The following is a 12899-nucleotide window of genomic DNA, read 5'->3' on the forward strand; positions in this document are numbered from 1 at the left end:
CTTTCAAAATCCCAGATAGGCTGGCTGGAAAGGTAATAATTAGGAGTTTATTGTGGAAGGAAGATAAGATTATCTGCAGTAAAGATTTATTATTAGAAAATGAATAGCCTAATTTTCAAGATTTAAGAGACTTGTACAAATTACCATTGCTGGGTGGTTTTTTAGTTTCCAGTTCACATTAGCAGTGAAAGAACTGGGGCCTATTACCCAGCTTTTGTAAAGTATTCTTGTGGAGGAAAAATTTGTAAGGGATTTGGAAACGAGGACTCATCTGGCTAGTAGATGTTCATAAAAATCTTAATGACTTCAGCAGCCTGAGGCTGTTGAGGCTGGGCTGGGCTTGGCTGGAAACTAGGGGGCTTCCTGAGGATCCCCTCCCTACGTGTGTGGTGGTGATAAGGGAAGAGTAGAAAAAAGGCTTTGAAATCTTTGAGTAAATCTGTGGCTGGACTGCCACCATCTCTTTTAAAAATGATTCTATATTATAAATCACATTAAAAAAAGATGGTAGTTCTAATGCATAGGACAGTCTGGAAACTTGTGCATAAAACTATTCAGGTTTTCCTACAAAGGCACTTTGCAGTTTTATACATGCCATTTTTTTGCTTTACTTTGCAGCTCTATGTAAAGAGTGTATTCCTCTGAATGGAAAGTGTTTTCAATTTAGTTTGTGTTGCTTTGGAGGGCTTTTTAAGTTAAAATCACAATGTATTTGACTTAAATGCTGACACTGTTATGTATGGAAAAGCTGCTTTCCAACATTTCCATAGGCTTTTACATACTTCAGTAATTTTACTGTTACTCAGACATCTGTGTGCTTTTTACTCAAAGGCAATGCTGTTGATCTTAGGGGTAACTTGATGTTGGTGTTAATATGCAAGGGAGAAATCTAGTTTATGGTCAGTTTGGCTGCTGGCTTGAAAAGTGGAATGATACAAACCAAGAATTGGTTCATTAAAAAACAACCCACCTTCACATTCAGTTCCAGGTTGGTCTGTGTGTACTGAGCACATGATACAGCTGGGCTAATTGATGCTGTTGACAATTGGGGATTGTCTCTGAAATCTGTACTAAATTTTCACTGAACATATTTAAATTTGCTTCTCTCTTAGAAAATGTAAGGGGTATTACCTTGTTCTCACAGGGCTGAATAGGATGGCCCTCAAGGTGAGGAATACTGTGCTAAGAAATAAAAGGTGTATTTTAGAAAAACTTAGCAGATGGTCATTCTCCCCAGGAAAAATACTCCTGTGGCTCAGCCATGGGGCTGCAGTATGCTGCTCTGCCAACCTCTGGGGCATTCCTCTGGCAGCAAACTAAAATCCCAGCTGAGAGCCAGCAGGAGGCTGTGAAGTGTCCTGGGAGCTGCAAGGTGAGTTGCTGCAGCACGATGGCATCAACGAGGGCACCAAAGCAAGACATCCTTTGTCACCCCTCCCTTCTGGGAGGTACAGGGCTGAGGAACAGGCCACCAAATAAGACATTTTTCTTTAACTGTTCCTGGTTATGTATTAAATCTCTCTCTCTGTCTCTGACTTTGCTAAGGTTCCTCTTGGCAGACAAGCAGACGTGCCTGTGGCATTACTAACATGCAGAGAAAAAACAGATTTTGCAACAACACAGTCCCCCTATTATAGTGGTCATTGTCATCTCTAAGAGATTATTTCCCAAATTTGGTGTTTGGGACACTCTGCTGATTTAGTTAGTGATTCAAATTGTTCTCAGCCTTTCAGGAGTAGGGATTTAGGTGTTTGCAGGAGGCAGCTGGGAATGTGGAGGATGCTGTGGTCCTCACAGAGACCCTGAGCATTTGCTGAAGCTCCAGTCCCATCAGACCAGGCAGTCACAGCTTTCAGAGGCAAAAGCTGTCCTTCCCTGAGCCCTCAGTGCCCTTCACTGAGGAGTACAAAAAAGAAAGAAACAAACTTGTTTGCTTTTGTGGTGCTGGTGCAGTTGGCAATAGCTTCGGGATGTTCATATGTGGGCATAGAGAAACAAACCTCTCCTCTCCTCTCCTCTCCTCTCCTCTCCTCTCCTCTCCTCTCCTCTCCTCTCCTCTCCTCTCCTCTCCTCTCCTCTCCTCTCCTCTCCTCTCCTCTCCTCTCCTCTCCTCTCCTCTCCTCTCCTCTCCTCTCCTCTCCTCTCCTCCTCCTCTCCTCTCCTCTCCTCTCCTCTCCTCTCCTCTCCTCTCCTCTCCTCTCCTCTCCTCTCCTCTCCAGTCTCCTCTTCAGTCTCCTTCCTCTGCTCTGTGTTTGGAGCAGTTTTTCCTGGTGTGGGTCAGGTGCTGCAAGCATCCATCCATCCATCCATCCATCCATCCATCCATCCATCCATCCATCCATCCATCCATCCATCCATCCATCCATCCATCCCTCTATCCCTGCTGCTCCTGCAGCTGCCCACACCACTGGCTTAGCTCCTCTGGAGCAGCAGTTCCTGTCAGGCAGCAACACGAGTGCTGTCTGCACTAGATGAATTTTCTCACTCGTGTTTTCTCTCCTTCTCTCTTCATTTTCCCTTGGTCTTTCTGCAGATTTTTTTTTTTTTTTCTTCTGAGAACCCTCACTTCCTTTGGTCGCTTTCCCATTTTCCCCTGCCCCCTTTTCCTTTCATTCTTTCATTTTCCCCATTTCTTGTATTCTCCCTTCACTTATTTTTCTCTCTATTATCTTTCCTGTCCTCCTCTGCATTCTTTCAATCCCAGCAGGGCTCGCGCATACAAATTGACCCCCTCCCAGCCGGTAATGCGATCGAAGCTCTTTGTGGCTCCTACTATCTCTATGGTAACTATCAGGGGGGTCTGGGGAGTGGTGCTAGACCCGGAGCATCGGCCCACGTACTGCTCTGCTGCTGTTCCTGCCAGCCTTGTGTGCTGGCCACACCGGCCTGACTGCTCATTTACAACTACTTATTTTAAAAAATAATTGATGCCCCCGAAGTGCTTAAATGGGGAAAGAGACCGCACGCTTGGGTACAAATTGTTGTTGGGTTCTTAGGGTTTTGGGATATGGTTTCTGGTTTCAGAGCTGCTTTGCTTGGTGGAGGTGTTGTTTTTGAATCACTGTGGAGTGGCACATTGGCTGTTTCATGGTCTCTGGAAACTGTGGTTGTGCTGCAAAAATGAGTGTCAGCTTTGCTGGGGTGCCCAGCGGCGCTGCAGTGTGCTGGCTGTAGCTGCCAGTGCACACTGAGGAAACATTTTCAAGGGGTTTGCAGGTTATGAATGTTGTGAGCTCCTGCTTTTCCCCATATTAACCAGCTTATCATACACCCCCAGTTTCTGGAATTTGTGCAAGCAAGGAGCAACTACAGGATTTGATGGAAGGAATGACTGAAACACCCATGGTGTAACAGAAGAAATGGACATGGTCCCTTTTGGTGCTAAGATTTTCCTCAAATAGCCTGGGATGACAGTGGAAAACCAGGGAGACAATGGAACCTAGGGCTTTGTTAATTACTATTTTTGCAGTACATACAAAAATAAAAATGCAATTCCTATAATGACTGTACTCCAAATATTGTCCTGTTAAGTTCTTCAAAACCACGGTGATTTTTGTGCTCCCTCCAAAGCATGTATATTTGTGCCCAAAAATTTATTCCATTTGTCATACCTGTTAATTCTGTTAATCGTATCAGCTTTATAGGCAGCAATATATAAAATCTATAACTTTGTAAAAATATTTACCTGGCTTTTAAAAAGAAATAGTTTCATATCTTATATAGCTCTATAAAAATTTTTGAAATTAAAGAAAAATCAACTGGCCTTAATATATCCTGACATTACATATTGCTGCATCACTTATGATGTGCAAAGTCCCTCAGTTAACTACACCTTACCAGCCCGTGAAAATTCACTATAAGAAAATTCACTGCAAACCCAACAATTAGCCAGCAGTGTTGACTCTGAAAGCAGCACCTTGGTCTAATCTTTGAAAGGAATAAACTCCAGAAGATGATTATTAGATTTTTCAACTGGCTTCATAATCCATATCCATAACTCTATTAATTCTTTCGTTCACTTAACAGTACATTGATGGAGAGTTTTACACCTGCTTGTTTGTGTATAAATCAACATCCATAAACAGCCTTTTTGGGTGAAATGCAGCCAGCGGTGACAGGGTTAACACTGTGGGCATTTAAGTGGTCATAATTAACAGTCCATTAAGATGAATGGAGTAAGTCGCACTTAGCAATGCTGTTGTTTAATTCTGCCTGTTTACAGACTCAAGAGGACAACAGCAAGGGGCTTGAGATTGCCCAGGGTTTGAAGTAGAAAAGTTAGGAATCACATTTTAAAATAAATTATAACCAGATTAAAAAAAAAAAAAAATCATTTGGGAAACACATTTCTTGGTTTGGGGATTTCTGTTGTCCCGGTTCACTTTCTCGAGTCAGTGGGCTGGTACTCACTACGACTTTGCTATCCACTGAACAAGTCCACCAAAACAAAGCCCTTACTATGTTTAATCCCCTTCATGTTTCACAATTATTTATATAAGCAATGGATTTTGTAGATGGCTATTAACAGGGATGCAGGAGGAGCTCAGCTTTTCTAACCTGTAAATGTCCTTCTGGCTCTGGTGGGTGGCTGCTCTTCCACAGTGTTTAACATTTGATACAAAACCCCACTATTAATGTCATCAATCTTGAAGAATTAAAAATATTAAATAGAACATAAACCAAACATACCAGCCTAGAAAATCTCTACTGTTGAAAAACTTGGCTTTATTTGCCTTCCACATCCCCAAATTTTTACAAAAAAGATTTTTCAACTTATTCTTCGGTGAAGTTAAAAATTAGTTTTGTTAAAAGAAGCTAAATTTTTCATGTAATCTGTTAATTCCAAGATGTGAAGCTTAAAAAAAAAAAAAAAAATCACAAGACCATGCTATACTGAGACTTGCAATAGAATCCTGGAGGTTGCTAATTTTGCTGCTGAAGAATGCAGCTTTTGCTGCCAGTCTGGATTCAGAGCTCTTGAGAGAGCTGGGACAGGCCCAGGTGGAGAATTCACTGTTTGAACAAGAATGATTTTAGCCAAAAAGCAGTAGTGAAACTGCTAGAGAAGCCTGTCATTTCGGAGTAATACACAGTTCTTTTTATAAGGTCTCCATTTTATTGGTACAATTTTTTCCTTGTAAAGGATTGTGAGTGTAATTAATTATAGGCAATAAATTGTAAGTGCATTTCATAGCTCCTGTATGTCTGGCTATATGACAGCACCCAGAAATGTGGTTGCTAAGCATACTGAAGAGCAATAGTAATTTTCTCAAGATTTTTGTTTGAGGCTTTTCTGGATATCAGCGAGTCAAAGCGGTATGACAAAAATTAAAAATTAACGATCCCATGAAAAGTTTTCTCTACTAATGTCAACATAAATTACTGATACATTTTTCCAGACACAGTTTTGAACTTATGGATGCTGCTAAAAGACAACCTTAAAATATAATTAAATAATTATATAATGTTTATTATGTTACCCATTCTTGTTAGCAATAATGTATTTATTAATTAATACACTTTGTTTTTGACTACAGTTTGGATTTCTTGTACTTTTAAATGTAGCTTCAAAATTTAAAATTACAATGCTTTTTTAAAAATTAATTCTGAAGTTTTGATGACAACTCTGAATGTGAATTTTAGCAAGCATGTGTTTGGTTAAATTAAAATTAGGCCATAGTACCTTAAACGTATTAAAGAGGAAAATGTACCTGAAAAAGCCAGAGTGATTCATGACAATCCTTTGAAGAAAATCTCCTTTTATCAGGTTTTCCTGGAAAACCATGTTCATAGAAATGTGAATTGATTTGTTTTAAAATAAATTATTTAAATTTAGTTTACCAACTTGAATTCTGCACATCTCTGGTTGATAGAAATTTTTAATATTTAAAAAACAATGAAACTGAACAAAATAGTCTGAATTAACAAGAAACAGTAGTACTTCATGCAGTATGCCCCATGAAACTGTCAGTTATTTTTCAAAATTTAATAAATTTTTCATTGATTAAAATAGAATCCAAAACAGAGGAGAAAGCCACATTTGAAGAATAGTAGAATACTTATTCATTAAGCAGGGATTAAAACAGGTTACAGTAATACATAATCCATTGTGCAGAGGAATCTTGGTCAGCAGTTTGAAAGCAAAATGAATACTAAAAAAAGGACATGTTTTACCTCTTTTTTTACCTGATACTCCATTCTTTGGTGGTTCTTGATCTGTGTCCCTCCTTTATTCCACTTTTAATTGCAATCACTGACAATTTCAGCAACAAGCTCTATATGTTTTTTCCTTCTGATTTGTACAGTAAGTAGCCACAAATCCTTTGACTTCCCCAGAACATAAGCCATGGGTTTCCACGGATTAGGAGTAGACTGGTAGCAGGATGTTCAGTAAATGTTCTTCCCAAGAAGTAAAACCATACTGTTTCTTTGTTCCAGCTGTAAAGAACCTGCCATGATAACAACAGCCTTTAAATGATGATGTCAAAATGTCAAAGAGGAAAGTGGCTGTGTGTGAGGTCAGGAGTCTCACTGATGCAGAAAGCAATTGAAGAAAAAGCTGAGAAAAAAGAACTGGCATGAGTTCTGGTGAATTTTGGAATGGGTTCAAAAAGTGAATATTTATGAGAGTGGCATAATATATTTATTCTGGATACAGAATTTGTAGGTTTTTTTTTTTTTTTTTTTTTTTTTTGGTTAACTAAAATTAAACTTCCCTCCATATAACTCTTCTAGCCCTGCAGACTTCCTCAAATGAGAGGAAGAAGGACAATTTGTGACCTTAATCTTATACAGAACTCCACTTCATTTACACTAGAGTCTTGGATTATGAGTTGTGGATCTTGATTTATACCAAGATTGTGGTGATATTTTTGATTGATGTGGATTTTGCACAGGCTGCTGTATAGTGGTCAGACTCCACAGAGACACAGAATATTCTAAATTGGGGTGGACCCACAATGATCCTGAGTCCAAGCATTAAAGGAATGGCTCTACTTGCACAGATTGATGGATGGCATCTGCTCATACTCTGGTCTGTTAGAGTGTGCTGCAGGTTTGCCTTAAATACACAGGGTGTACTTTGCAAAATAAAGACAACTGTGTAAAAATCAAATAGTGTGAGGATGTGCAATTTAAGAAAGAAAAGTGCCAGAATGCAGCAATGCTTTCAGAGAGGGCGTTGTCTCCAGTGTGGGTAATGACTGGCAAGTGATCTCCGATCCCCAGTGCTTGGATGTGGTCTGGGAAATCTCACCCTGCCTGTTGTTCCAGGCAGGATTGCAGGGGTGGTGCTCTGGCCTTGAGTCAGACTCTCACTGGCTCCCTCCCCAGCAGCAGGAGATGATGGTAAGTGGCACCAATATAACTGTTTTAAAGAATTGCACAGTGACTTAAAAAAAAAAATCATTATAATAATATCTAATATCAATTTGAAGGTACTAGACAACCTGAGAGTTTTGAGGTTTTTAATGTCAGAAATTAAATTTCCAACAGCTCACTTTACTGGATGCTATATAGAAAAGCTTTTCTGAAAGTTCCTTTAAGGCATGGAGATAATTCTAATGCACAAATGGGGTTTGCTTGTAGGAATAAACAAATTACTTGCTTTCAAAACCATCAGATAATTAATCTGGGTTCACATGATGGTTTTTGATTTTACTGGACATCAGTTCACACCTTCCAGGTTGATAAAGGAAGGATTTAATGATTTTAAGTAAATCAGCCATTATTTTTTGCAAAGGACAGCCTATAGCTCCCATAGCACCTGTTGCCTGTCTCTGGGACATACCAGCATGTTCTGCACTTGGTTACCTCAGATTTTGTAGGATGAATTCCTTTGTCCAGAGCTAGGGATAAGCATAGGTGCCCACAGCTGCCAAGGATGTCTGTGATTCCAGCTGCTCTTCAAGTCATAGGGGTGTTTCTGTGACCTTATCCAGTGAATATGGATCACTCATTTCTCAAAAAAAAATTATAGCACTCACCAGAAAGGGAGGCAAGACATGGGGTGGGTTTTTTTATTAATATTTACAATTCACTGCAGAAGTTGTTAAATAGGGTTTGTTGTTTTTTTTTTTTTTTCAAAGGTTTTTTAAATCTTTTAAAATATTGTCTGTTCTATTCATTGAGTAAAGAGAGGAAGAAAAGCAATAATTGGTCTCTGGTGAGCAGGGCCTTAATTTTAACTGGTATTTCCTCATTTACATACCCAAGGTAAGAGTCATAAGAGATTCTGCTTTGGAGCTAGAGAAAGGCACATTGCTGGGGAAACTGCCAGTTAGGAGAAGCCTGCCTTTAAACTCAAGCCAGACACTCTTTCTTGCAACAACTTACTTCTCTTTCTTGGTAGAAATACTGATTTTAAAGGAAAAACATGAATAATGATTTTTTTTTTTCCTTGTTGAGAAAAAAGAAGTAATTTTGCATCATGCAATTTTCCTACATTTGTTCTGAGCAGAGGACAGAGGAGAGCTTCAAAATCTGTGACATATCTAGTTTGTGTAAGTTTTGGATCTCTATACTGCAACCACATGTGAGAGAAAGACCTCTTGAAGTACATGGCAACTGCAAAGCCTTTTACCTACTCTGTGAGATTTACTGATGGAGTATTTGGATCTTTTCCTAAAACTCTTGCTATGGAAATTTTTGAGGAATTGATGCCATACTATTTACTAGCTGTATGATTTGGCATGGGATTCTCTGCTGGCAGCACCATGGGGCTGGTCCCACCTTGAAATGCTCTGATCCATGCTAGGCCTGGATGTTTGAGAACTGTTTGTCTTCACTGGCAGATGCTGGAGGAAGATCAGAGCTGCAATTAACCTATTTACAGCAAAAGCTTGCACACGACTTTAAAAAAAAACCCTAAACTTTAAACCAAAAAAAGATTTAAAAGTTATAGAACAAATGACTGAATAGAGCAAATCTGGGTTTAATTAACTATAAAATTGGTTGCAAATGTTTTCAAAAGCTTCTAGCTCATGGGCTGGGAAGTTTCTATTTTGGAAGCTCTGGGCAAGTGGCACAGCTCTCCAGGGAGTATGTGGGTGGTGGAAACACCACGCTGGTGTGGTGATGGAGCCAGGTCCCCCCAAGGAATGATGAAACCTCTCCCAGGAAGCAGCTGAGCCTGGGGCATTGTGTGCTGCTTGCTTGCACAGAGGAGCCCAGCCTGATAGTGTGAGTGGGTTTTAGGTCCTATTGCTGTTTCTGCTGCTGAGAAAACTCAAATAATTTGGAATTTCCTTGCTAAGAAACACTTCCTTGCACAATTGTCTTGGTCCAAAACTCAGCATTACTAACCTTGATGTAGGCCACCACTGAAGGAAGTGCAGTTGGTCACCATCCTATTGGGATTGCCCCAAATGGTGAATAAACTCCCCAGCCCATTGGGATTGCCCCAAATGCTGAATAAACTCCCCAGCCCATTGGGATTGCCCCAAATGGTGAGCCAGCTCCCTTCCTGGGGATGCCCATGCCATGGAGGCCATGAGAAAGCAGGGAAGGGTGAGGGGGCTGTGTTGTCAAAAGATGCAACTGCAAATGTTTGGCAGAGCATTTTTGAAGGGGCTGGAACAAGGGGCTAATTATAAGAATTGATAATTTTGTTATTGTGACTGAAAGGGGTGACACAGCAGAGGAAAAAGTATTTCTGGAACAGTCAGTATTCCAAGTTGTATTTGTTTGTTGCAGAGAAGCATCCAAAACTCCTGGCCAAACCTCAGTGCCTAAATAGCACAGATTGGCATAGAATGAGTCAAAATACAGTTTTCATTTGATTTAGGTTGCAAATCTAACTTCTGGTCCTTTCCAAAGTATCAAGGATCATTAAAAAAACTGGTTTTGTGGCAGAAGCCTCGAAAACTGAAGTGCTTCGTGGGGAGTGATGGGAGTTGAATGTCAAACAAAAATTTGTGTTTACTGTCTGGGGAGCATTATTAAGAACTATTTAATTTCCCTCAAAAATTCAGTCTCTATCTAGAAAAGAGTAAACTCCCCTCCCCACCCCCCAAAAAACCCATAAAACTTTGAAAAATGTCTTAATAATGAAGCTGAGCAAGTGATTTAAAATATAATTTATTCATTGTATGTAAATAATCTAATAGATCACCAAAGTAATATTTTTTTTTCAAATTCTTTAACTAATATATCTCTATTTTAATAATTATCTGATGCATTGTAGTATTTGATGCTTGTCTGGAGTAGCTCTTGGTCAGAGTTGTAGCAGCAATACCAGGCTCTGTTCCAGTTATGTGGTCAGATCAGCATACAGCCTTATCACGGGAGATTTTTAATGTGTTTATTTAAAATCTCCATCACATATGGATGTTTGTACACTACATGGTTGTGAAAGCAGCTGTCACAGTTTGTTTGCTGTTTCAGTCCCCAAGCTTTTCTTATCAGCTCTCATCAATGCTTTTCTTCCTTCACTTCCACTGGTGACATCTCAGTGAGTTTCTGTGATTTTACCCTGGCAGTGCTGAGGCTGCTGAAGATCTTTCACTTGTCCTTAGTCCATGTTGGGAACTCACCTCTTGCAGCAATGATGGTCTTCAAGTAGATCCCATTTTTGAATATGATCCTGTATCCTCCTAATATTTCCAGTTGATGCTGAACACTCCAGCTCAGTGTGCAAACTGAGGGGACAGTGCTGCTCTCCAGGCTCTGCTTCTGCTCATGGCAGTGCCATCTGTCCTTGGGGCAGGAATGAAACCCCAACAGACACAACATGTGGGAACTTCATGGGTGTCATCGTTTTTCACAGCCTTCTGGAGAGGTAACAAAGCCATTTTGGATTTGCAAATGGCAGCAGAAGTACAAAGCCACTGCCATCCAAATCCCCAAAGATATTTAAAGCACTACTCTCTGTACAGGTGCTGGCCCCAAGTAGACATCACCTGTCTGATGCAGGTTCTGCAGATCCCTCCTGTCAGCTTGAGCTTCATTTTCTTTATTTGTGAGAGGAGGAAAATATTTGTTTCAGGGTGTAGGACAATCTCAGAGGCTACACTGGTGTTGTTAGGACCTGGTAATTTTACTGTTATGGAATAATATGGAATTTTCCTTGTAAGGCCAGGAGCTGTGGTTCAGGAAACTTTCACTGGCCTAACAAAGTGGAAACATTTACAGGCCTCATCAGGAGTAAGTAATAACTTTAATGGAGCAGTTAATTAGTTCTGCTCTTTTTCAGACGGGATCATTAGAATTTAATGAGAATTAATAATTTCATAAAGCATGGAAATATATTGCCCCAAGCAAAATACGGTAGCACACATTTCCCAGATAGCTATTTTAAATGAATACAGTGACATTTTCTCATATTGTTGGATGATCTATAATATTTTTATGTAGTAACTCAAGATAAAGTATTTGGATCTCATTATAAAGTATGTTACTGTTTGAAGATACCAAATCCCCATTGTTGGTGAATAGGAATAGAAACCTAAATACAGTGATGTAAATGCAATCCTTTATCACTGTTGGCTTTTTTCTTGAGCATTTAAAGACAAAGATCACCTAGAGCAGCAGAATTCCTTTGCCATGTGCTGTAATCTCCTGTGTCAGTTTTACCACACCATCTATTGATTAAAACAAGCACATTAATAGCTTGAGAATAAGATATCATAAAAGCAGAACAGAAAATATTAATAAAATGTAGATTTCGGGCTATTTTAGTTGACATCATCTTGCAACATAGTAGGTAATGTAACAAGCAACAAATAAGTATTCCATATAAGGGGACTTTTTAGTCTAGCACTTTATGTAAATTATTATCTATAGCTGTTATGCCTCAACTATTGTTCAAGGTATTAAAAAAAGCCACTTCTCATTTCCAGATTCTGGGCTGGTTTAAATTGTCCTGACTTCTGCTGACACTCATGAGGTTGTACCAATGTGCATGAGTTAAGGATGGGGTCCAAATACTTTAATGAAGACTTTGGAAATCCTGGGAAAGAGGGAAGGAAATTCCTTCTGTATGTGCTATAACTGCTGGTGTGTCTTTTTCACAGAATTTTTCCTTTGCTGCTTAAACATATGGAGGACATCCTTCATTGTGTTTTTTGCAAATTGAAATAGGTGATCAATAAATCCAAATTTGATGGATATTGCTCTGCACATGGCCTGAACTTGCAGGCTAAACAAAAGTACAAAATGGAGGCAAAAAATGTTGATCCTGTAGAGCCCCCACTCCATGGTTTGATGTAACACAGGTATGTCTAACACAGTAAAGTCAGCATAAAGATGGTGCCATGGGGCAGAGATGCAGACTTGCACAGTTCTAATCTTACTCCTGAAAGAATTAAGACTTGGATTAAACATGTCAGAGTGAGTAAGGGCCAAAGCAGAGCTCCCCTGCCACTGGGGCTGGGCTGTGGTACCCTGTCATTAGAGCACTGTTTGTGGGGAGATCTGAATCCCTCATCCTGTAGCAAAACCTAGCCAAAGCACAGACAGATCAAGCTATTCAGCTTTTCATGATGGTCCAACTCATTTCATTTTTCAAAACTGCAGAGCAGTAAAATGAAGCATTCTTTTTCTTTCTTGCTGGCTCTTCCGAGGGAAGAAAAAAAAAAGAAAAAAAAAAAAGCAGGAGAAAATGCTGGCTCAAACTTCAAATGCATAATACATCTCCCATCACAGATGTGAAAGAAAATTACCTACCAGATCTTTTCAGTAGGAGTTTCTATTTAAAGTGAAACATGTGATCATTACAGTATTTCAACAGTTAGATGAAAAACTGCTGCAATATATACATACACAGATATATATATATAAAATTCTGCAATAGATGAGTACTTGAAGGGGGCATTCCAAGCATTGGCCATCTCCAAATATGCAACAAACAACATTCTGCTTCTCTCAATTTTTCTTATTAACTATTTTAGATTTGAGACTAT

Source organism: Erithacus rubecula, assembly GCF_903797595.1.
Source record: "Erithacus rubecula genome assembly, chromosome: 3".
In the NCBI taxonomy this organism is placed as follows: domain Eukaryota; kingdom Metazoa; phylum Chordata; class Aves; order Passeriformes; family Muscicapidae; genus Erithacus; species Erithacus rubecula.